The 26,218-nt window shown below is 43.5% G+C and overlaps 1 protein-coding gene across 13 annotated transcripts in view; it reads left to right on the top strand.

Annotated features, from left to right (window-relative positions):
- Positions 1 to 3,513: 3,513 nt before the first annotated feature.
- Positions 3,514 to 26,218, top strand: part of b3galt1b (UDP-Gal:betaGlcNAc beta 1,3-galactosyltransferase, polypeptide 1b) — a 158,656-nt gene continuing 135,951 nt past the window's right edge. For all 13 annotated transcript variants that reach the window (XR_010975328.1, XM_068035202.1, XM_068035191.1 and 10 more), the window contains exon 1: positions 3,514 to 3,698. The gene's annotated coding sequence lies outside the window, so the exon portion shown is untranslated. The remainder of the gene's footprint in view (positions 3,699 to 26,218) is intronic.

Raw genomic sequence — 26,218 nt, 5'->3', positions numbered from 1 at the left:
TGCGCTTGTTGACTTCTACATCGAGAGACAGGTTACTGGTGATAGTTGAGCTTAGGTAGGTGAACTCTTGAACCACTTCCAGAGCGTGGTCGCCGATATTGACGGATGGAGCATTTCTGACGTCCTGTCCCATGATGTTCGTTTTTGTAAGGCTGATGGTTAGGCTAAATTCATTGCAGGCAGCCGCAATCCTGTCGATGAGTCTCTGCAGACACTCTTCTGTGTGGGATGTTAATGCAGCATCGTCAGCAAAGAGGAGTTCCCTGATGAGGACCTTCCATACTTTGGTCTTCACTCCAAGACGGGCAAGGTTGAACAACCTGCCATCTGATCTTGTGTGGAGGAAAATTCCTTCTTAAGACTTGAACGTATGTGAGAGCAGCAGTGAGAAGATCTCAAACAGTGTAGGTGCGACAACACAGCCCTGTTTCACGCCACTCGAGATAGGAAAGGGATCTGATGAGGCAGCACTATGCTGAATTGTGCCTTTCATATTGTCATGGAATGAGGTGATGATACTTAGTAGCTTTGGTGGACATCCGATCTTTGCTAGTAGTCTGAAGCTGACGAGGTCAAAGGCTTTGGTGAGATCTATGAAAGCAACGTAGAGGGCCATCTGTTGTGCGCGGCATTTCTCTTGTAGCTGGCGAAGGGAGAACAGCATGTCAATGGTGGATCTCTCTGCTCGAAAGCTGCACTGTGCCTCAGGGTAGACACGCTCAGGCTGCTTCTGGATTCTGTTTAAAACGATTCGAGCGAAGACTTTCCTCACTATGCTGAGCACGGAGATTCCACGGTAGTTGTTGCAGTCACCGTGGTCACCCCTGTTTTTATAGATGATATTGGCATCGCGTATGTCCTGTGGTACTGCTCCCTCATCCCAGCACAGACAAAGCAGCTCATGCAGTGCTGAGAATATAGCAGGCTTGGCACTCTTGATTATTTCAGGGGTAATGCTGTCCTTTCCAGGGGCTTTTCCACTGGCTAGAGAATCAATGGCATCACTGAGTTCCGATTTTGTTGGCTGTTCGTCCATCTCATCCATGACTGGCAGAGACTGGGCTGCATTGAGGGCGGTATCAGTGACAACATTTTCCTTGGAGTACAGTTCTAGGTAGTGCTCCACCCAGCGGTCTATTTGTTTGTGTTGGCCAGTGTTCATGTTCCCTGATTTAGACTTGAGAGGGGGGCGATCTTCTTGATGGTTGGCCCAAGAGCTCTCTTAATGGCATCATACATTCCTCTGATGTTTCCAGTGTCAGAGGTCAGCTGAATATGACTGCATAGGTGTTGCCAGTAGCCATTTGCACAGCGCCTGGCTTTTCTTTGTGTAGCGCTTCTGGCTACTTTAAGTGCTACGGATGTTAACTTGCTGGGGGCTTTCTTGTAGTTCAACATTTCAATGCGCTTGGCAGCTATCACAGGTTCCAGCTCTTCAATGTGAGATTGAAACCAGTCTGCATTCTGCTTCTCACGTTTGCCAAAGGTGGTCATTGCTGAGTCATTGATGGCGTCTCTGATGTGGGCTCACTTGGTCTCTGCATCCCCTGCAGGAGTGTTTTGAAGGGCTTTTTCAAGTGAATTTAGAAACTTATGTAACAGCTGTGGATAAGAAATTCAGTTAGTGATGCGCGGGCAGCCCTTCTGCTTGGAGTGATGTAGCTTCTTTGGTTTGAGTCTAACTTTGCTGCACACCAGGGAGTGGTCGGTGTTGCAGTCTGCACTGTGGAAGCTGCGTGTGATTTGGACACTGTTTACAGAGGCTCACCTTGTGACGATGAGGTCCAGCTGGTGCCAACGACGTGATCTTGCATGTCTCCATGAAATCTGGTGACAGGGTTTAGTGTGAAAGAACGCATTGGTGATGCAGAGGTTGTGATAGGTACACAACTGGACTCTGGACTAATGCTTTGTCTTTCACCATAAGCATTAACACACTCTTTGCCTTAGTCCCAGGACAACTTTGTTAATCTCTCCTGCATTCTGCCCTATCACATTCCTCCCCTTTTGCTCTCTTTCCCACCATTTCCCCACACCCCCCTCTACTTGCTTAAAACCTAATTATTTTCTAACCTTTGCCAGTTATGATGAAAGGTCACAGACCTGAAACGTTAACTCTGCTTCTCTCTCCACAGATGCTGCCTGACCTGCTGAGCATTTCCAGCACTTTCTGTTTTGATAACTAAATTTTATTGTATTTTTAAAAATTAACTTCTGGCTATAACTGATTATCTAGCAATTGTTACATAGGATTTACAGCACAGATACAAGCCATTCAGCTCAAGTGGTCATGTTCAGCATAAGCCTCCTTACTTCATATCATCCTATCAATATATCTTCTATTCCTTTCTCCCTCATGTACTTATCCTTAGATATATCTATGCTGTTTACCTCAACCACTCAATGTGGGACCAAGTTCCACATTCTCACCATTCTGGTTAAAGACATTTCTCAATTCTTTATTGGATGTATTAGTGACGATCTTATGTTTATGGTTTCTAATATTGGATTTCCCCCACAAGTGGAGGCATCTTCTCTACATCTAACCTATTGAACTCCTTCACCATTTTAAAGACCTTTATCAGGTCACTTCTTTTCAAGAGAAAAGAACCTTATTCAGTCTTTCCTAGATGCTCATTATATAATGGCCTGATTTGCACGTGACATCCTGCGCCTTAAAATGTTAGAAAATAGCGTGCAGAACAAAATGATGCCCTCCCACCCTCACGTTAATATTTGGATGTGAGCTTACTGTCGCTGTTTGAATTGTCTGTACAAATGCATCTAATGCACAAATGGGGTGGAGATGCTGCGGGAACGATGTCCATTCTTTTCCCCCCCAAGTGTGCCTGTTTACAAAACAAATATATTTCATGAGCTTTGGCCAGTGAATCTGGTGCACGGTGAGAGAGGGAAATTATGTCAGTAGCAAAAAAAGAACGAGGTAAATTCTACAACGGCGTTGTAACAAAAAACGATCAACGTATAGCAGAAGTGATTAGATGCAGTGAGATATTTCGACATGAACAAAAGCTACATAAAAGCAACTATTATAGAATAACATTTATTTCACCGTGACAGGAAAGTAGGGATTCTGGCACGTTTTTTTTTCTGTTAAGGTTGACAAGGAGCAGAATGCGGAAACGTTAAGTGAGTGAGAGCACCTTGTCCTCCAGACCAAGGAGCGGGATTCCTTCCACGCTGAAGAATTAAAAATGAGATACACATTTACTTGATTAAATCTTCCCTGAATATAACGAAACAAACTGAAATTGCAATCTTCAGTAATTAATTGCAAAGATGCCCAACATGGTAACAATGAATGATAACGTCGTATTCACATTACTGCAGTATTCGTTGACCTGGTCCTTGAATGTTTATCACAAACTGAGACGGATTCTGTCGTGGGATGTTCACCTTTGCCGAGCAGTGCATGCGCTTTGAACGAGCCGGGTGTTTTTTTTTTGCAGCGGATATCCTGCCCGGTGTTGGCGCTAATTGGCGCTGGAACTGTGATTTGCCGTCTGTCGGTAGAGCTGCTGTTTAGGTTTGGAGGCGCGTCGGCTCAGTTCTCCTGCGGGCGGGTTAACACGGGAGCTTGGGTTCGATTCTGACGAGAGAGAGAGAGAGAGAGAGACTGAGACTTTGCAACGCCAACAGCCATCCCTAATAGGCAGCGACAAGCAGACAGACAGCAGGTAAATCCAGTCATCAAAGCACATTCACACTGTGCAGACATTTTGTCTGTTAGGTGGGATTTAAAAGCGACTGATATTGCAATCCTTTAGCACCTTTTCATTGCGGACCGGAGGCTTTTCATTTAATTGGAAGTCGATGGGTGCATTGCTCTTGTATTTCACAGGCAAAAAGCAATATGCGGACTTTATGCATCATATGTGTCTGCGCGATATGATGCGTGGCAGCCTTTCTGTTAGGTTTATATTTAAATTACTAAGAATAACAAGTAAAATGCTTACTGACGACCCGTGCCATTCGGCGTATATGACCTTCTTAATAAAGCGTATCTCGTAAGCTTTTTTTTTTGGGGGGGGTGGGAGAATTTGTTACATTGGAATGTCTAATGTTAATAAACTTGGATTCTTGCATCAATTAATCTTCAGATAAAAAATAACGAATTCAAAAATTGAATTTTTTTTACAGTGCAGTATTTATTTGTTAAATGTAAAGTAGCTTTTATACAAGGTTGTTGCCTACTGCTTTCAATTACTGCTGAAAGATTATCGGTTATCCGCGGTATGTGAAATGAATGTGAATGAAAGAAAATCCATTATCTTGTAAGTTGCCTTGCGTTTCAGTTTTCGCTTCAGTGTGTATTATCACACACGATGCATGTAACGGTACAAACTGGGGTAGTTCTCCGTTGTCGACTGATGCCCAGAACAAAAATTGTATTTCTTAATCGTTCAAATTTCTGGATTGCAAATATTTTAAAAAGTCAACTGTTGCGTGCATATATTGCAAATTTGATGTAATGTCCTTTAAAACGAAATTAATTCAGTAAGATATAACACATGTGAAAAGTGCCTTCAGCAACATAAACTCATTTGGCAGAGGTTAGATTATTAATTCCACCTTGATGGTTGACACCCCTGGGTATGAGGGAAGGAACAATCAAATTCCAAAATTCTAGATTCATGTCCTGGGAAATTTTTATCTAAGTAATTGAATTGAATTTTGTAAAAAGAACTACTGAGATTTCTCCCTCCCTTGGCTATGCTTCTATTTGACAGGGAAATTCTTGTCTGATGCAATACACACTTTACTATATTGTATATATCCAGTAACATCATCCAAGTTTATGCATGTACAGTGAAACTATATTTCATTAATCTCTAATTGTTATATTTAAATGCCAAACATGAGGTTGCATGCATAAAATTCTTGACAATAATTCAAGTTGAGATTTTGAACATTATGGTGTTACCACCAGGTGAGAACTGTGACTAGGGGTCTTATTGTAACAGGGTTTTATTTTTAAACATGGTTTTGAGCTTTCCCCCCCTTCTGCGATTCCTTGTTCACAACTTTCCAATTATCAGGCAAAGAAACCAACACACCAGGTTTTCTCAGGTTTAAAGGAGAAAAATGAAATTTATTAAACCTTAAGCTTAAACTCTGATATGGTTTACACCTATGGATATACGATGCACCCATGCTAGCATGCACACGTGATATACACATGCAGATAGGGACAGAAAAGAGGAAAATATAGTAGAGAGGGGTTCGAGGCAATTTTAGAAGAGTTTCTTGATTACTGTGCTTTGGGCTCACTTGATTGTAGGTAGTCTTACTTTTCATTGGGGCCCAGTATTCTTAAACCTTGTTCATATGGGAGACTTTTCTCTCTGAGGTTCACGTGTTTTCACAAGATTCAGTTCCTTGAGAGTTGAGCAGGCAGGAGAGAGGTCTTCTCAAACCAGGAGCCAGGAGCTTTTGAGTTCAAATCCCTTACTGGAAGTTCAAATCTCAACAGCCAGCTTGTCATGTGATTAAACCTGGTCTGACCACAACTTCTGTGTTTGTGGATTCTGCTATCTTAGCAGTCAACTGGAATGCTAGCACCCCCTACCTTCAACATCTGGTAAGCAAAAGTCCATTGTTGGTTGAATGGGTCAGGGCATGGTCCTTTGTCCCTTCTTCCAACTCTACTAGTTACTATGCAAATGTCTTTCCAGTCATGGGCTTGCAATTTTAAGTTTTAATGTTTACGTGGTGAAATCATGTGTGCCTCAGCCTTGGCAGGTGTGGGGGGGGGTGCGGTTTGCCTGACACCTCCACACCCAGGGGAATGAAATGCAATTTGAAGAAAAACAGTGCATTTCATTAGAGTTTGAGAGAAATATAAGATACAGAAAGGAAAAACCATGTATTTCTCTCATTCATTTACCAATTCTAAAGCTCATTAAAAATGGTCGGTTCTTTTGACTTCAGGGCATGGGTGGTTCCCTTTTCCTCTGACTGTGGGGAAGGAGTCTTTGTTACTCTCCCCTTTGTTCTCTGGGACTCTCCTACCTGCAGGTATTTGGACTCTGCAGGTTCTAGTTAATGCTGTTAGCAACTCTGGTGGGGTGCTTCTAGAGTCTGCATGAACATAGAAGATGTGGAGTTTAACTTTTTACATTTTACGGGGTTGGTTGACCAGACAGTAGGAGTTTTCATCTGGAATTCTTTTAACCTGCCCCCTTGGTCACTTTTTTTCCTCTTCTTCTAAACCTATGCCAGCCATGTGCTTCCATATCCCCTTTTATTCTCAGCGGGGGTCCCTTACAGTTCATCAGCCCTCTGCTGGAGGGTCCTCCTAACACCGGACAGGACTTAGGAGTGCAGGTTTCACCGTAGAACAAAGAACAGTACAGCACAGGAACAGGCCATTCGGCTCTCCAAGCCTGCGCCGATCTTGATGCCTGCCTAAACTAACACCTTCTGCACTTCCGGGGCCCATATCCCTCTATTCCCTTCCTTTTCATGTATTTGTCAAGATGCCTCTTCAACGTCGCTATCGTATCTGCTTCCACCACCTCCCCTGTCAGCAAGTTCCAGGCACTCACCACCCTCTGTGCAAAAACAACTTGCCTCGCACATCCCCTCTAAATTTTGCCCCTCGCATCTTAAACCTATGTCCCCTAGTAACTGACTCTTCCACCCTGGGAAAAAGCTTCTGACTATCCACTCTGTCCATGCCGCTCATAACTTTGTAAACCTCTATCATGTCGCCCCTCCACCTCCGTCGTTCCAGTGAAAACAATCCGAGTTTTTCCAACCTCTCCTCATACCTAATGCCCTCCAGACCAGGCAACATCCTGGTAAACTTCCTCTGTACCCTCTCCAAAGCCTCCACGTCCTTCTGGTAGTGTGGCGACCAGAATTGCACGCAATATTCTAAGTGTGGCCTAACTAAGGTTCTGTACAGCTGCAACATGACTTGCCAATTTTTATACTCTATACCCCGACCGATGAAGGCAAGCATGCCGTATGCCTTCTTGACTACCTTATCCAACTGCGTTGCCACTTTCAGTGACCTGTGGACCTGTACGCCCAGATCTCTCTGCCTGTCAATACTCCTAAGGGTTCTGCCATTTACTGTATACCTCCCACCTGCATTAGACCTTCCAAAATGCATTACCTCACATTTGTCCGGATTAAACTCCATCTGCCATTTCTCCGCCCAAGTCTGCAACCGATCTATATCCTGCTGTATCCTCTGACAATCCTCATCATTATCCACAACTCCACCAACCTTTGTGTCGTCCGCAAACTTACTAATCAGACCAGCTACATTTTCCTCCAAATCATTTATATGTACTACAAACAGCAAAGGTCCCAGCACTGATCCCTGCGGAACACCACTAGTCACATTCCTCCATTCAGAAAAACACCCATCCACTGATACCCTCTGTCTTCTGTGACCGAGCCAGTTCTGTATCCATCTTGCCAGCTCACTTCTGATCCTGTGTGACTTCACCTTTTGTACCAGTTTGCCATGCGGGACCTTGTCAAAGACTTTACTAAAGTCCATATAGATAACATCCACTGCCCTTCCTTCATCAATCATCTTCGTCACTTCCTCAAAAAACTCAATCAAATTAGTAAGACACAACCTCCCCTTCACAAAACCATGCTGTCTCTCGCTAATAAGTTTGTTTGTTTCCAAATGGGAGTAAATCCTGTCCCGAATAATCCTCTCTAATAGTTTCCCTACCACTGATGTAAGGTTCACCAGCCTATAATTTCCTGGATTATCCTTGCCACCCTTCTTCAACAAAGGCACAACATTGGCTATTCTCCAGTCCTCTGGGACCTCACCTGTAGCCAATGAGGATGTAAAGATTTCTGTCAAGGCCCCAGCAATTTCTTCCCTTGCCTCCCTCAGTATTCTAGGGTAGATCCCATCAGGCCCTGGGGACTTATCTACCTTAATGCTTTGCAAGACACCCAGCACCTCCTCCTTTTTGATAATGAGATGACTGAGACTATCTGCACTCCCTTCCCTAGGCTCATCATCCACCAAGTCCTTCTCTTTGGTGAATACTGAAGCAAAATACTCATTTAGTGCCTCGCCCATTTCCTCTGGCTCCACACATAGATTCCCATGTAGGTTGAGGTTCCCCTTCAACCTGGCACATGTGGCAACTCCTGCAGTACTCTACCACATCTTTGTGAAGTTTTGGCCAGTCAAATAGCTGTCTTATGCGGGCTTTGGTCTTTCGTATACCGGCATGTACAGGCACTGTAGTCTCGTGGGCCCTTCTTAATATTTCTCCCTTGTACATCTGCAGCACCACTAACTGGTAAACTGCTGTCCACTCCTTGCCCATAGGTCTGTGAGGAGAACTCCATTTCCTCATCAGTACCTCATTCTTGAAATAGCAACAATCAGGGACTCCCTCTGCTTCCCTTTCAGCTTGGGCGGCCTGTGCTAACTCTCACAACACTGGGTCAGCTCACTGAGTCTCACCTCGGGGAAATCCATTTAATTCATTCCCTGGGCCTGCTAACTTTCCAAAGAAAGTCTCGGACAGGCAGAGCTCATGCTCATTTACCTGCAGTGCCAATGCAGTCTCCTCTGGGGGAGCTGGTTTGATCATGGCCTGATCCACTACACGTTCAAGGACTCTGCAGGGGACTGCCTCCTGCCACTGCCCTGTCTCTCTGACCACCTGTTGTCTTTCTTTCACTACTGGGGGTCTACCACCTTCACTCCTGCCAGATCATTACCTAGGAGCAGGTCAACCCCGTCCACAGGCAAACTAGGGACAATCCCTATGGTCACCGGTCCCGAAACTAGGTCGCACTCCAGGTGCACCTGGTGTACAGGCATACACTGCCCTCCAATACCATTCACCACCATTCTGGTGTTTACTGCACTCTCTGGGGGAAAGGTCAGGCCTTTTCCCAGAAAAGGAATCTGGTAGCCCCTGTGTCCCTGAAAATTACTATGGGCTTACTTGCCTACTCGAGGGATATGGAGTTACTTTCCCTTCAAATGCAAAACCCTGATAACCTTCAGGAATCCTATTAACTTTTCCTGCACTGCCCATAGTAAGCTTCCTGGGTTACACTCTTACTGCAGTTAAAGCCACAGCTTATTCTGCAGTGCTTTGCATCAGTTCCCCATCGTCACTGAGAGGGTGTACCCTGATTACCCCTACCGCTTTTCCCTTTAGCTTCCAGCAGTCAGCTTTTAAATGCCCTGCTTTATTAAAATGGAAGCACAAAGGTCTCCGTTTTTGGATGGAGGAGGCCCCCCTGTGTCTCCTGCTTTCCTTTCTCTTCCAGGACTGCCTGGGTGGATATCACTTTCCTACCCTTTGTCCTTTTCGGATTGGTGGGGTGATTAGGAAAGGTTCTCCCTGGGAAACTGACTTAAATTAAAGCAAACACGTCGGCCAGAACAGTCGTTTGCCAGGGTTTCTGAACCCGCTGCTCCTCTATATGGGTTGTTATTGAGAATGGGAGAGAGTTTTTACCTGCCTCTAACAGGATTACTTCTCTGAGAGTCTCATAGCTGAGTTGTATTTTTAAAGCCCTCAGCCACTGATCAAAAGCCAGCTGCTTGCTTGCTTTCAAACTCCAGATAAGTTTGATTAGCTTGTTCTTTGAGGATTCTAAACTTTTGGCGGAAGGCTTCGGATACTAATTCATATGCGTCAAGGATAGCATTTTTGGTCAGTTCATAATTTGATGAACTCTCATCTGGCAACAAGGAATAAACCTCATGGGCTTTTCCGGTTAGTTGGCTTTGCTATAAAAGGTCTCAGCTGGCCATTTTAGCTGCCTTGCCAGTTTCTTGAAAGACAAGAAAAACACTTCCACATCAAGCGGCTTCAACTCTCTCCAGATTCTTTCCGTGTCTCTGTCAGTGTCTCTGTCTCAGAGGGGTTTGAGGCAATTTCAGAAGAGTTTCTTGTTTACTGTGCTTTGGGCTCACTTGATTGTAGGTAATCTTGCTTTTCATTGGAGCCCAGTATTCTTAAACCTTGTTCACGTGGGAGACTTTTCTGCCTTTGAGGTTCATGTGTTTTCACAAGATTCAGTTCATTGAGAGTTGAGCAGGCAGGAGAGAGGTCTTCTCAAACCAGGAGCCAGGAGCTTTTGAGTTCAAATCCCTTACTGGAAGTTCAAATCTCAACAGCCAGCTTGTCATGTGACGAAACCTTGTCTGACCACTTCTTCTGTGTTTGTGGATTCTGCTATCTTAACAGTCAACCTGGAATGCTGGCTTCCCCCACCTTCAACGCCTGGTAATCAAAAGTCCATTGTTGGTTGAATGGGTCAGGGCATGGTCCTTTGTCCCTTCTTCCAACTCTGCTGGTTTTTATTTATTTTTTATTTAGAGATACAGCACTGAAACAGGCCCTTCAGCCCACCGAGTCTGTGCCGACCAACAACCACCCATTTATAATAACCCTACAGTAATCCCATATTCCCTATCACCTACCTATACTAGGGGCAATTTACAACGGCCAATTTTACCTATCACTTGCAAGTCTTTTGCATGTGGGAGGAAACCGGAGCACCCGGCGAAAACCCACGCAGACACAGGGAGAACTTGCAAACTCCGCACAGGCAGTACCCAGAATTGAACCCGGCTCCCTGGAGCTGTGAGGCTGCGGTGCTAGCCACTGTGCCACTATACAAATGTCTTTCCAGTCATGGGCTTGCAATTTTAAGTTTTAATCTTCATGTGGTGAAATCATGTGTACCTCAGTCTTGGCAGGTGGGGGGGCGGGGTGGTGGTGGTTGCCTGACAATGGTAAATTCTGTTGCAATTTTAGATTTTACAATTAATTTGAAAGAATATTCATTAATAATTGCATTCTTGTTTCCTTAAATGATGCTCAGGACACTTGATTGTCACTATCATCTGTAAGTACATTATCACTGCACAGGTACTATAAGAATGGCATCTGCTGCTTTCCTAAAATTAGTGCATGATGTGAGAAGGACACCATATGGTGCCATTTAACAGGACTGAACAGCCTTGCAAGATGTGCATTGTGTGGGGCTAGTCGAACTACTAAACAAAATGCTAAAAAAGTCAGTTTTTTTTAAAGACAAAATAGCCTTTTAAGTAGCCTCAATGATACTATTCATTTTAGCATTTGAAAACTTTAGAAATATGATTTATGAAAATTAAAGCTGAGCCCACAGTTCTGTATTCCAGAAACCTGTCTGATGTAGTTGTTGTCTTTTGGAATGGGACATGCCTTTTCTAATGAATTAATTATGTAGTTCTTCTAAATGTTAGAGTTCTGAGAATTGATGGATATGTCCAGCAGTACATGGTTTAATTAGGAATGGGAATAAGGTATTCAGTCCCTTGAACCAGCACTGCCAATTAATTAGATCACAGCTGATCTGCACCTCAACTCCATTTACCCACCTTTTCTCCATATCTCTTGATACAATTATGCAATAAAAATCTATCTGTCTTGAAAGCTCTAATTGTCCTTGCAACCGCAGCCATCAGGGGAAGAGTGTTCCCGATTTCTCCTATACTTTATGTTAAAGTAGTGCTTCCTAGTTTCGGTTCTGAATGGCCTAGGTCTAATTACAAGATCCTCCATATAAAACTTATCAAATCCTTTTAACCTTTCTAACACCTTGATGAGATCATTCCTCAATTTTATATAGTCAAGGGAATGCAAGTCAACATTATGCAATCTGTTCCCATAATTTGAACCACTATGTCCTGGTAATTGTTATTTAAAACTGTATAGAAGCTTAACAAATAAGGTGGTTCATCCACTAATTCACTGAAATATGTTCCACCTTTTTGCAGATGACTGTTCAAAACCAATGGACCTTTTCTTAAATTATTGGCACCTCTCTCGTTACTTTCATATATATAAATGCATTTCTGTGCACACTTTCTTGCATTCTACCTCCATCACCATGGATGGATTCATGGTGTGTTGTAGAATATTTGGTTTGCCATTTTAATTTATGCTGAGGTTTAAGAATATATTAAGTTTATGGGGTGCATAAAGTGAAATTTTAACTGTGGGTGAGTTGTATGAATGTTTGTCATTATGGCCATTGTGCACAAACTCATTAATGTTTCTGATATCAGAAATTAAATGAGGGCAATAGGAAACGCTTCCAAAAAGGTAAGCTCCACCAATGATAAAGTGCTGATGCATCTAGCTTAGAGACTTGATGGCTTCAACCCAACATGCCGTTAATCTGCAACCTTGCCCAATACCCAATTTTGATTAAGTATGCAGTGCTCTACCAAATGGTTAACCCAGGCAAAATTTATGATTAAATAACATGGTGGTCTTCGACCAACTAAAAGGGCTCGAAGATAATACATCTCGGGGATTGATAGTTATCACAAAGACTGAGATATTGTGAGTTATTGATAATCATGAGGGAGCCACTGGATACTGTGGAGGTACCAGTAGGTTAAAAACTTGCAAACATAGTGGCCATATTCAAAAGGATGACGAATCAGACACTGACAACTACAGGCCCTTCAATCTTCCTTCAATCCTATATAAAAGAATGGAAGTTATCCTATGTAAACTTCAAGATTATCTGTGCAATAATAACCTAGTAAACAGGAGCTAAATTGGTTTCAGAAGGGGAAGCTTCCAGCTGACTGACCCCCTTGAGTTTTTGAGGAAGTGACATCCCAAGTGCACTCTGGTTATCTGTACAATGACATCCAGAAGATATCTAACAAAGTTCTAGTTGAAAGGCTATTAGCTAAGATAAAGGTTTTGAGCATTCAGAGAGTGCAATGGAGGTTCACCAAACTTATCCTGGAACTCCCTTCCTTACAGCACAGTTGGTGTATCTAAACCCAGGGACTGCAGCAGTTCAAGAAGGCAGCTCACCACCATCTCAAGGGCAATTAGGGTTGGGCAATAAATACTGGCCTTGCCAATGATGTCCATATCCCACAAACTAATTTTTAAAAAAAATCCCTGGGATGGTGTGATTGTCTTATGAGGAGAGATTGAGGCAACTGGGCCTGTATTCCCTAGAGTTTTGAAGAATGAGAGGTGATCTCATTAAAACTTACAAAGTTTTTACTGGGTATGACAGGATGGATGTCGATAGGATGTTTCCTCTGGCTGATGAGTCTAGAACCAGGGGACATAGTCTTAGAATAAGGGGTAGGCCATTTAAGACCGAGAAAAGGAGGAACTTCTTCACTCAAAGGGTGGTGAATCTTTGGAATTCTCTACCCCAGAGGGCTGTGGAAGCTCAATCATTGAGCATGTTCAAGACAAAAATTGATGGATATCTGGATACTAATGACATCAAGGGAAAGTGGTTTTGAGGTAGGTGATCAGCCATGATCTAATTGAATGGCAGAGCAGGCTTGATGGGCTGAATGGCCTACTCCTCTTATGTTCCTAGGGTAAATTATAAAGTATATGCACAGATATTGGGCTTAAGGGTAGGAAACAATTTTGTATTTATTAGAGAGGTTGTAAGAGAAAATGTTAAGTAGGATGCCCAAGGGATAGCTGCTGGGGCCACTACTGTTTCTAATTTACATAAATGATGGATTTGAAATTCCAGTAGAAATTGGTAAAATTTTCAGAGTATCAAGCCAGGAAGGCCAGTGGAAATGAAGGAGGCATCTCAGAAATTACAGAATGAGGTGAACAAAAAATTGGCAGATGCAAGTTAACACTGACAAATGTAAAGTACTCCATAGGAAGAAATAAAATGGCAGCGCAACAAACTCCATGAATCATGTTGTAATGACTTAAAGATATTGAAAGTGACCTCGGAGTCTTAATGGACAACACACAAGTGTCCAACCTGTTAAGAGCAGGAATAAATAAAGCAGGTAGAAAGTTAAACTATGTAGTCAAAACATACACGTCTGTCAGAGTCATGATCGACTATGTAATTCTCTAGTCAGAGTTCACCTTGAGTACAGTGCATAGTTCTGGTCACAGAGAGAACAAGGGAGATATTCAAGGATTTGAGGCACTGTAAAGAAGAGTCACAAGGTTGATGCCAATTAGAGGTCTGTTAAGAGGAGAAACTGGGCCTTTCAGCCTTAAAAGGAAGCATTGGAAAAGTATCTTATAGATGTATATAGTAAATGATATGGGAAAGGTAAACCTGAAAAGTTTTAATTTGCAAGACTAAGACAAAGAGCTACAGGTTCAAACTAGTTAAAGATGAATTTAAGATTGATCACTCTGAAGAACTTCTTGATAGCAATGTGTGGAATAGACTCCTGTGCAGAGTAGTTAGTCAAAGGGCTGAATTTTTAGGCCCCAATGGGGCGGGTGTGGAATTTCCCTGGCTCCATCGCACCCCCTATTCTGCTGCTTCTGAGCTGGAGGGCCTCCTATTGGCCCTGCAGCTGCAAAAGCCTGCCTGCCGACCTTAATTGGACAGCAAGTCTGCCCACTGGCTATTACTTGGCCACTTTGGGGAAAATCATAGCTGAGTAACTGTTACCCACGCAGTCAGGTTTCCGAACACCATTAGAGCCTGATGGTGGGATCCCGAAGCCCACGGGGAAAATCCTATCCAAAAACTGTGCATCATTTAAGTAACAATTAGATGCTGTAACAGAGGGACTTGAGGGTCATTCTTAATGGTTGAACTAAGATAGGCCAAGTGGTCTTCAAAATTCAAAATGTTCTTGATTACGTAAGTTGATATAATACACAACTAACTTTTAATGTATTTTATGCTAATATTTGAAAATGTGGATACTGAATGCAATTTTAATGGATTGTGCTGAGATGACATTGAGTAAGACGATTTTATGGTTTTACACCATGTGAATTTGCTCTCAAAAGAGCAGTTGTTCTTTGAAAAGGGAGTTCTTAGAAGAACTGACAGGTCTCGACGTTTCGGGCAGCGTACTCTGCCTGTTTTTTAAAATTCATTCATGGAATTTGGGCTTCGCTGGATAGGCCAGCATTTATTGCCCATCCCTAATTGTCCTTGAGAAGGTGGTGGTGAGCAACCTTCTTGAACCACTGCAGTCCATATGGGGTAGGTACACCCATAGTGCTGTTAGGAAGGGAGTTTCCAGGATTTTGACCCAGCGACAGTGAAGGAACGGCAATATTGTTCCAAGTCAGGATCGTGTGTGGCTTGGAGGGAATTGCAGGTGGTGGTGTTCCAATGCATCTGTTGCTCTTGTTCTTCTAGGTGGTAGAGCTCATGGGTTTGGAAGGTGTTGTCTAAGGAGCCTTGGTGCTTGCTGCAGTGCATCATGTAGATGGTACACACTGCTGCCACTGTGCGTCGGTGGTGGAGGGAGTGAATGTTTGTTGATGGGGTGCCAATCAAGTGTGCTGCTTTGTCCTGGATGGTGTCGAGCTTCTTGTGTTGGAGATGCACCCATCCAGGCAAGTGGAGAGTATTCTGTCACACTCCTGACTTGTGCCTTGTAGATGGTGGACAGGCTTTGGGGAGTCAGGAAGTGAGTTACTCACTGCAAGATTGCTAGCCTCTGACCTGCTCTTGTAGCCATGGCTACTCCAGTTCAGTTTTTGGTCATTGGATGCTCCCGGAGTGTTAGCGGGGCATTCAGCGATCGTTATGCCATTGAATGTCAAGGGGAGATGGTTAGATTCTCTCTTGTTTGAGATAGTCTTGCCTGGCACTTGTGTGGTGCGAATGTTACTTGCCACTTATCAACTCAAGCCCAGATGTTGTCCAGGTCTTGCTGCATTTCTGCACGAACTGCTTCAGTATCTGAGGAGTTGGGAATGGTGCCATACATTGTGTATTCATCAGCGAGTATCCCCACTTCTGATCTTATGATTGAAGGAGGGTTGTTGGTGAAGCAGTTGAAGATGGTTGGGCCTAGGACACCAGCCTGAAGAACTCCTGCATTGATGTCCTGGAGCTGAAATGATTGACCTTTGTTAGTAAAGGAAGAGATCAGTGCTGTAGCGAGAAACTATATAGACACTGGAGATCAAGGCGTAGAATCAATCTGGGTAGAAATAAGAAATAGCAAGGGAAAGAAGTCCCTGGTGGGAGTAATCGATAGATCCCCAAACAGTAGTTCTGCAGTGGGTCACAGTATAAACCAAGAAATACTAGGGGCTTGTAAGAAAGCTACTGCAATAATCATGGGTGATTTTAATATGTATATAGACTGGATTAATCAAATTGTCAAGGGTAGCCTCAAAAGAGAGTTCATTGAATGTATTAGAGATTGTTTTTTGGAGCAATATGTTGTGGAGCCAACCAAGGCTCCAGGCTATTCTAGATTTGGTATTGTGTAATGAGGTAGAATTAACTAATGATCTCATAGTTAAGGATCCTCTAGGGAAGAGTGATCATAGCATGTTAGAATTTCAAATTCAGTTTGAGGGCGAGAAACTGGAGTCCCACACTCGCGTTCTGGAGTTAAACAAAGGTAATTACATAGGCATGAGGACAGATTTAGCCCTAGTGGAATGGGCAGGAAGACGAAAAGATAGGGCAGTTGATGAGCAGTGGCAGATGTTTAAGGAGATATTCAATTCCTCCCAGCTAAAATATATTCCAGAGAGGAAGAAAGATTGTAGGAGGGGGAAAAACATCCATGGCTAAGCAAGAAAGTTAAGGATAACATAAAGACAAAAACTAAGGCATACCATATTGCTAAGGCCAGTGGCAGGCTGGAAGATTGGGAAACTTTTAAAGATCAACAAAGGGTTACTAAAAAAGTAATAAAAAGAGCAAAAGTAAATTATGAAAGAAAACTAGTGCAAAATATAAAAACGGAGCTTCTATACTTATATAAAAGGTAAAAGTAGCTAAAGTGAATGTTGGTCCTTTGGAGGATGAGACTGGAGAATTAGTAGAGGGGAACACAGAAAAGGCAGAGACACTAAATCAGTATTCTGCCTCAGTTTTCACAGTGGAGGACACTAGTACCATCCCAGTAGTAACAGGAAATGCAGAGGTTATAGAAAGAGAGGAACTTAGAAAAATCATCATCACTGGGGGAAAAAGTACCGAGCAAACTATTGGGATTGAAGGCAGACAAGTCCCTAGGGCCTGATGGCCTACATCCTAGGGTCTTAAAGGAAGTGGCAGTGGAGATAGTAGATCCATTGGTTATAATATTCCAAAATTCCCTGGATGCGGGAAAGGTTCCAGTGGATTGGAAAAAAGCTAATATAATGCCGTTATTCAAAAAGGGAGGGAGGCAGAAAGTAGGAAACGACAGACCAGTTAGTTTAACATGTCATTGGGAAATTGTTGGAATCCATTATTAAGTAAGTAATAACAGGACATTTCGAAAGTCAAAACGCAATCAGTCAGAGTCAGCATGGTTTTATGAAGGGTAAATCATGTTTGACTAATTTGCTGGAGTTCTTCGAAGCCGTAACAAGCAAAGTAGATAATGGGGATCCTGTAGATGTAGTTTATCTGGACTTGCAGAAGGCATTTGATAAGGTGCTGCACAAAAGGTTAATACACAAGGTAAGATCACATGGGGTTAGAGGCAATTTATGAGCTTGGATAGAGGATTGGCTAACCAACAGAAAACAGAGAGTCCGGATAAATGGGTCTTTTTCTGGTTGGCAAGATGTAACTAGTGGGGTGCCACAGGTTTGGTCCTCGGGCGCCAACTATTTACAATCTATATTAATGACTTGGATGCAGGGATAGAAGGTACTGTAGCCAAATTTGCAGATGACACTAAAATAGGTGGGATAGTAAGTTGCAATAAAGAAATAAGAAATTTACAAATGGATATGGATAGGTTAGGTGAATGGGCCAAAATTTGGCAGATGGAGTTTAACGTGGATAAGTGTGAGGTTATCCACTTGGGTCGGAAGAATAGAAAGGCAAATTATTATCTAAATGGAGAGAAACTTCAGAATGCTTCAGTGCAGAGGGATCTGGGTGTCCTCGTGCATGAATCTCAAAGTTCGTATGCAGGTACAGCAGGTAATAAGGAAGGCAAATGGAATTTTGGCGTTTATTGCTAAAGGAATAGAATATAAAAGTAGGGAAGTGTTGCTGCAACTGAACAAGGCATCAGTGAGACCCCACCCGGAGCATTTCGTACAGTTTTGGTCCCCTTACTTGAGGAGGGATGTAGTTCCATTGGAGGCAGTTCAGAGGAGGTTCACTAGATTGATTCCAGGGATGAGGGGTTTGTCTTATGAAGAGAGATTGAGCAGTTTAGGCCTTTACTCTCTAGAGTTTAGAAGAATGAGAGGAGATCTAATTGAGGTATATGAGATGATTAAGGGGATTGCCAAAGTAAACGTAAAGAGCATGTTTCCTCTTGTGGAGCAATCTAAAACAAGAGGTCATAGTTTTAGGATAAGGGGTAGAAGATTTAAATGCGAGATGAGGAGAAATTACTTCTCTCAAAGGATCGTGAGTCTGGAATTCATTATCCCAGAGTGCGGTGAATGCCGGGACATTGAGTAAATTTAAGGAGGAGATAGACAGATTTTTAATTAGTAATTGGTTGAAGAGTTATGGACAACGGGCAGGAAAGTGGAGTTGAGGCCGAGATGAGATCAGCCATGATCGTATTGAAAGGCGGAGCAGGCTCGAGGGGCTGAATTGCCTACTCCTGCTCCTAGTTCTTATGACCTTATGACCTCCAACAACCACAACCATCTTCCTTTGCGCTAGGTATGACTCCAACCAGTGGAGAATTTTCCTGCTGATTCCCATTGACTCCAGATTTGCTAGGGCTCCTTGATTCCATACTTGGTCAAATGCTTCCTTGATGTCAAGGGCAGTCACTCTCACCTCATTTCTGGAATTGAGCACTTTTGTCCATGTTTGAACCAAGGCTGTAATGAGGTCAGGAGCTGAGTGACCTTGCGGAACTCAAACTGAGCATCACTAAGCAGGTTATTGCTAAGCAAGTGCCACTTGATAGTACTGTCGACAACACCTTCCATCACTTTACTGATGATTGAGAGTAGACTGATGGGGTGGTAATTGGCCAGGTTGGATTTGTCCTGCGTTTTGTGCACAGGACGTACCTGGGCAATTTTCCACATTGCTGGGTGAATGCCAGTGTTGTAGCTGTACTGGAACAGTTTGGTTAGGGGCATGGCAAGTTCTGGAGCACAGGTCTTCAGTACTATTGCCAGAATTTGTCAGGGCCCATAGCTTTTGCAGTATCCAGTGCCTTCAGCTATTTCTTGATATCACGTGGAGTGAATTGAATTGGCTGAAGACTGGCATCTGTGATGCTGGGGACTTCAGGAGAAGGCAGGGACAGATTATCCACTGGTCACTTCTGGCTGAAGATTGTTGCAAATACTTTAGCCTTGTCTTTTGCACTGATATGCTGGGCACCCCCATCATTGAAGATGGGGATATTTGTGGAGCCACCTCCTCCAGTAAGTTGTTTAATTGACCTCCACCATTCATGACTGGATGTGGCAGGACTGCAGTGCTTAGATCTGGTCCATTGGTTGTGGGATCACTTAGCTCTGTCTATCGCATGCCGCTTATGCTGCTTGGCACACTAGTCCTGGGTTGTAGCTTCACCAAGTTGACACCTCATTTTGAGGTATGCCTGGTGCTACTCCTGGTATGCCCTCCTGCACTCTTCATTGAACCAGGGTTGGTCCCCCAGATTAATGGTAATGGTAGAGTGGGGGTTATGCCAGGCGATGAAGTTACAGATTATGCTTGAGTACAATTCTTCTGCTGCTGATGCCCCACAGCACCTCATGGATGCCCAGTTTTGTGTTGCTTGATCTGTTCAAAATCTATCACATTTAGCATGGTGGTAATGCCACACAACATGATGGAGGGTATCCTCAATGTGAAGATGGGACTTTGCCTCCACAAGGACTGTGCGGTGGGCACTCCTACCAATACTGTCATGGGCAGATGCATCTGCAACAGGTAAATTAGTGAGGATGAGGTCAATTATGTTTTCCCTCTTGTTGGTTCCCTCACCACTTGCTGCAGACCCAGTCTAGCAGCTATGTCTTTTGGGTCTCGGCCAGCTTGGTCAATAATGGTGCTACCGAGCCACTCTTGGTGATGGACATTGAAGTCCCCCACCCAGAGTATATTCTGTGCCCTTGCCAGCCTCTGTGCTTCCTCCATGTGGTGTTCAACATGGAGGAGTACTGATTCAGCAGCTGAGGGGTGGGGTGTGCAGTAGGTGGTAATCAGCAGGAGGTTTCCTTGCTCATGTTTGACCTAATGCCATGATACCTCATGGGGTCCGGAGCCGATGTTGAGGACTTTCAGGCAACTCCTTCCCGACTGTACAGCACTGTGCCGCTACCTCTGGTGGGTCTGTCCTGCCGCTGGGACAGGACATACCCAAGGATGGTGATGGCGCAGTCTGGGACATTGTAAGGTATGACACCGCGAGTATGATTATATCAGCCTGCTGCTTGACTGGTCTGTTGTCTGGAGAAGTAACTGCAACGGATAGAAACTGTGGGTTTATATGTGATGGAGAATGGGAACGTGGGTGGGATCTTACTGCTGATAGGTGATTACATGTTCTTCTTGCTGCTATTGGTCAGCTAATTATGTTCAGTGATAGGTCAGTATATCATAATGTTCCTGCTGCTGATTGGTCAGCTATTGTCTCATGCTCAGTTGATACCTACTATTGTTCTTAACGGGGTATGTTGGCTGCAGCAGCCTCCTATTCCAAACTCATCTCATCCATAACGCGCTAACATATAAGACGCGTCATGGAGGCTATGGAGATCTGCCAAAACAACACCATCTCCCAAGATGGTGACCTCATCAGTGATATCTGGCTACCCCTACTCAAGAAACACATCACAACCTGCTCTGCAGCCAACATACCAATCAGCAGTAAGAACAACACATAGTGACCTATCACAAAACATAATTAGCTGGCAACAGGAACAAGAACATGTAATTACCTATCAGCAGTAAGATCCTGCCCACATTGCCATTCTCCACCACATATAAACCTACCTGTTCCAGTTATTCCTCCAGACGGTGGGCAGAGAACACTGCCCGGAAAGTTGAGGCCTGCCAGTTCTTCTTGAGAACTCCTTTTCAAGGAAACAACTCTTTTCAGAGCACATTCACATAGTGTAAAACCGTAAAATCATCTTATTCAATGTTGCCGCTCTCACCGTGAAAACCTTCACACAACTTTTATGCTGAGAGATTTTCTAAATATAATTGTTGAATGATGTTGCAAATGCATGCAACAAAGTAAATACAAAATATAGCTTTTTGTAAAATATACATATGTAATATTTAAAGCAATCTGATGTTGGCAGGTCAGAAGCTGGGAATTCTGCAGCAAGTAACTCTCCTCCTGGTGCCCCAAAGCCTGTCTACCATCTGCGAGGCACAAGTCAGGAGGTGATGGCATACTCTCCACTTGCCTGGAAGCGTGCAGCTCCAACAATGCTCAGGAAACTCGACAGCATCACCAGGACAAAGCAGCCCACTTGATTGGCACCCCTTTCACAACCTTAAATATTCACTCCCTCCGTCACTGGCGTACAGTAGCAGCGGTGTGATCATCTACAAGATGCACTGCAGCAACTCACCAAGGCTCCTTCGACAGCATCTTCCAAACCTGCGACCTCCATCACCTGGAAGGACAAGGGCAGCAGATGCATGGGAACGCCACCACTTGCAAGTTCCCCTCCAAGTCACACTCCATCCTGACTTGGAACTATATCACCGTTCCTTCACTGTCACTGGGTCAAAATCCTGGATCGCATTCCCTAACAGCCCTGTGGGTGTATCTACACCACATGGACTGCAGTGGTTCAAGAAGGCAGCTCACCACCTTTTCAAGGACAGTTAGGGATGGACAATAAATGCTGGCCTGGCCAGCGATGCTCACATCCCAAGAACGAATAAATAAAAAAAATAAACTTTTTGTTGCAATTTTGTACGACTATATTAATTTTGAGTGCAGCCAGGGTCCTGCTTCCTAGCTAAAACTATCTGCTCATTAACAATTTACTTATATACTGTCTCAGTAGAGCCTTATCTGGTACTTATCAAATAAAAATTTCAGAAATAAATTGTAATGTATAGGGCTCACTCATAGGTTAAATGGCTCTGACTGTATCAATCATCTTATAAAAAGAGTGTAGTAAAAATAGTATATGGAATTTGTTAATTATACCTCCCAGTTCATGTATCACACTCCAAATTCCAACATCAAGCTTCAAGGAACGGCATTGCATAAACAAAATATTGAGGTTCGGATGTCTGCAGTTTCTTAATTGACCTCTGTATGAAACCACCCTGCATTAACTTAACAGGATCCACAGCTACACTTTAGTAGTAGAATATGCATTGTGTTTGCATGGCATAATGTTCCTGTCCTTATAAATCAGCACATACTATGACATGCCAGTAGCCGGGGAGATTTACTAATATTTTAAAAACTTCACATATCACATTTCTGAAATAATCTCAAAAGAATTAAAGAGAAAATGATAATTCTCTGCCAAAGCCATTGCTGAAGCAAAGTCCATCAATGCTTTTAAAATGGGACTAGCTAGATGCTTAAAAAGAGCAATATTCAATGATTTCAAGAATCCCAACAGAACACTGAGGGGTATGACTGAGGAATTTAAAATGTCAGGGCTTGGAGATACAGATCAGTCAAGCCTATTTATGTTTGCAAGAGACAGCAGAACAAGAGGCATGAGCTGGAGCTGAAAAATAGCAGATTCAGATAGGGTGTGAGGAAACATTACCGTGTGCCTTCTGTTTCCTGCTCTCCCATCCTATCTCTTACAAGAGAAGGCATAGAGAGAAGTAGTTTCACATATCAAGGCAACCTTGAAAAGAAACAGATTATCAACTTCTCTGACACACTGTTTCCATCACACAATTTCTACCATGCTTGAAACTTATTTATATATTATACTTTTTCCCCATTGAATCCTACCCACTTGATTTCCAAGACAGCTGGCATTGTGATATCTACTCAGACTCTCTCAAATCAGAGCTGTTGCCAATAGCTTCCACTTGCTGCTGCTTCTCACTGCACTAACGCTGAGCCAATTGTCTGGAGCCCCTCTTTTCCAATAGTGATCTACAGCCCCTCCCTGCTTCATCTAGCTGCCAACTCCACCTTGCTCTGATTGCCCTACAACACAAAAGTAATAAAAGCAGAAAATGCTGCAGCAGGAGGCGTTTTTTCTGCTGCAGCAACGGGGATGCCACTAGCAAAGGGGTGTGGGGGGTGGTATTGATAGGCCCACTGCTGCAGCAGGAAATTTAGGGAACAAGGGACCCCTTGTCACTGAGTTCAAGAATTGCAGGAGTGGAGAACTTTTACTTTCCTCCGTGTTGCAAGTGGCAGCACTCGAGAGAGTCCTTTGCATTCCAGGAAACTCCCAGGAAATACAGGAGGGTTGGCAACAGTAATACACACATGTGTGCCTCTGCGTATACATATATATAGGTGAACCTACTATACCAATGCTCTCAGTATGTTAGAGGATGCACTATTTTATGAGGGTAGGACCATGAAATCATTTGAAGTAGAATATTGATGGATGTTCTTTAGGTTAAAATCTGTAATTGTTCAGCAATCAAAGAATGAATGGTGGGTTTACTTATAGGCCAGATGGCAGAAGAGCGGTAACTTGGAGAGAAGGAGCTACTACACAAAAGTATTTTGATTGTTTTGCATCGGTAGGAAATGAAGACATGCACAAGAATCATTGTTTGAAAAGTTTATACTTTCCTACATTTACAACTAGTTTGAAGCTGTTCAGTTTGGTGCAGTTCTTAAAAAGTAGAAGTCAATCATTTGGGAATAATGACCCAATTGGGCATGGTAGAATGAATTTGCCTATCAATAAATGTGACCGTGATACACAGACATGTTAGAAGTAGTCTGTGATGGCACACATTATGTGCAAAATGCTCAATAGATAATTAAATGTGCAACAGATTTAATATCTGCAGTTCCAGATTACTGATTTAACATGGTTTTAAGTCCTATGGTTGACATCCTTCCATCTCCAAAAGATGATGGACGCACAGCAAACCCTCCATTTAGGTGGGGTGTCTTCTCTTGATGCACCTTTGCTGATGGCTGTGAAGGTCAATCCTTGAGAGACAGGTTCTGCCACAAGGGCCACACGTGAAGCTGCCAAGTGATGCTGAGAGTTGTTTTCAGTGTTGGCACCTGTTGCCAAGCTGCTGTCGACACTTGTTGTCATGGTGGTGCATGCTAGTCTACAGGATGTGTCGCCATTTTCCTCTTTCACCAGGTGCGGTAGTTGACATTTAGGGCCTTCATGTCACGCTTGCAAGCATCCTTGAAGCAGAACATTGGACTCGCCACTGGTCATCTAGCCCCGGCTACCTCACCATACAGAAGGTCCTTGGGTATGTGACAATCTTCCATCCTGCGGACATGCCCGATCCACCGAAGCCACCTTTGTTTGATAAGTGCCAACACAGATGACCAAGGCCGTAAATGTCAACTAGCGCACCTGGGAGTCACTAGCTGGTGAGAGAGGAAAATGGCGAAGTGTTATAATAAGAGTATAAACACAGAGCAGGACTAGAAATATTAACTACAGTTGATTGTTTAAACAGGTACTTTTAGTTTGATTTAATTTAAATCAAGCATAGCAACAAACAACCAAATATTTAATATCCAAACTAATTAAATAAATGGGATAGAGATGGTTGGGCAGGCGATGTGTTGCAGCTGTAGTATGTGGGAGCTGGTGGACGCCGGTGCGATCCACGGTGGCCATATCTGCAGAAACTGTTGGCTATTCGAGGATCTTCGGCTCAGAGTTGATGAGCTGGAGTCCGAGCTGCATACCCTGCGACACATCAGGGAGGGGGAGAGTTACCTGGACACTGTTTCAGGAGACAGTCACACCCCTTAGATTAATTACATCAAATTTGGACTGTGGTCAGGGACAGGAGGGTGTGACTATGAGTGAGGCAGGTATAGGGATCCAGAATTTAGCTTTGGAGGAGCCTCACTCAGTGCCCTTATCCAATAGCTATGAGGTTCTTGCTCCCAGTGTGGACGAGGGCACAGACTGCAGGGAGGATGAGCAAACTGACCACCTCACCGTGGTTCAGAGCGTCATTCAAGTAGGGGAAGAAAAGAGAAATGTAGTAGTAATAGGGGATAGCATAGTTAGGGTGTGTTGCCTACCTGGTGCTAAGGTTACGAACATCTCTTCTGGGCTGGAGAGGAACTTGGAGTGGAAGGGGAAGGATCCAGTTGTCGTGGTCCACGTAGGTACCAACGACATAGATAGGACTAGGAAAGAGGTTCTCCTGAGGGACTATGAGTAGCTCGAGGCTAAATTAAAAAGCGGTACTGGGGAAGGAGAGAGCTGTTCCGTTGGGACGGGCTTCATTTGAACCATGCTAGGACCAGTGTCCTGGTGAATTGTCTAACTCTGCTTGTAGATAGGACTTTAAATTAATTAGTGGGGGGGAGGGTTCAATTGAAGGGAAGTTTAAAAAAAATCAAAAAACAAGAGAGCAGAGGTGCAGGGTAGTGAAGAGGCAAACGGTAATCAAAGTGTGACAGGAAGGGGCAGAAAATATAAGCAGAAGAGTGCAGCAGAAATTAGAACCAGAATGAGTAATAATGGTTAAAAAGTCAAAGCTTAAGGCTCTTTATCTGAATGCACGCAGCATTTGTAACAAGATAGAAGAGTTGACGGCACAAATAGAAATAAATGAATATGGCTTGATAGCGATTGCAGAGATATGGTTGCAGGGTGACCAAGACTGGGAACTCAATATTTAAGGGTATTCGATGCTCTGGAAAAATAGGCAAAAAGGAAAAGGAGGTGGGGTAGCTTTGTTAATAAAGGAAGGTATCAGTGTGGTGGTGAGTAGTGATATAGGTGCAATAGATCGTGATGTGGAATCAGTTTGGGTGGAAATAAGGAATAGCAAGGGGAAGAAGTCACAGGTGGGAGTCGTCTCCAGGCCCCCGAAGAGTTGCCTCACTGGAGGACAAAGAATAAATCGGGAAATAACGGAGGCGTGTAAGAAGGGTGCTACAATTGTCATGGGTGATTTTAATCTGCATATTGAGTGGACAAATCCGATTGCCAGAGGTAACATGGAAGACGAATTTGTACAGTGCATCAGGGATTGTTACTTGGAGCAATACATTCCATAACCTATCCAGAAACAGGCTATTTTGGATCTAGTAATGTGCAATGAGGTAGGATTAATAAAAGATTTCATATTTAAGGATCCTCCAGGGGGTAGCGATCACAACATGGTAGAATTTCAA

Source organism: Heterodontus francisci, chromosome 7 (genome assembly GCF_036365525.1).
Source record: "Heterodontus francisci isolate sHetFra1 chromosome 7, sHetFra1.hap1, whole genome shotgun sequence".
Lineage (NCBI taxonomy): Eukaryota > Metazoa > Chordata > Chondrichthyes > Heterodontiformes > Heterodontidae > Heterodontus > Heterodontus francisci.
Note: the sequence above shows the minus strand (reverse complement) of the source record. Positions and strands in the feature narration are given on the sequence as shown.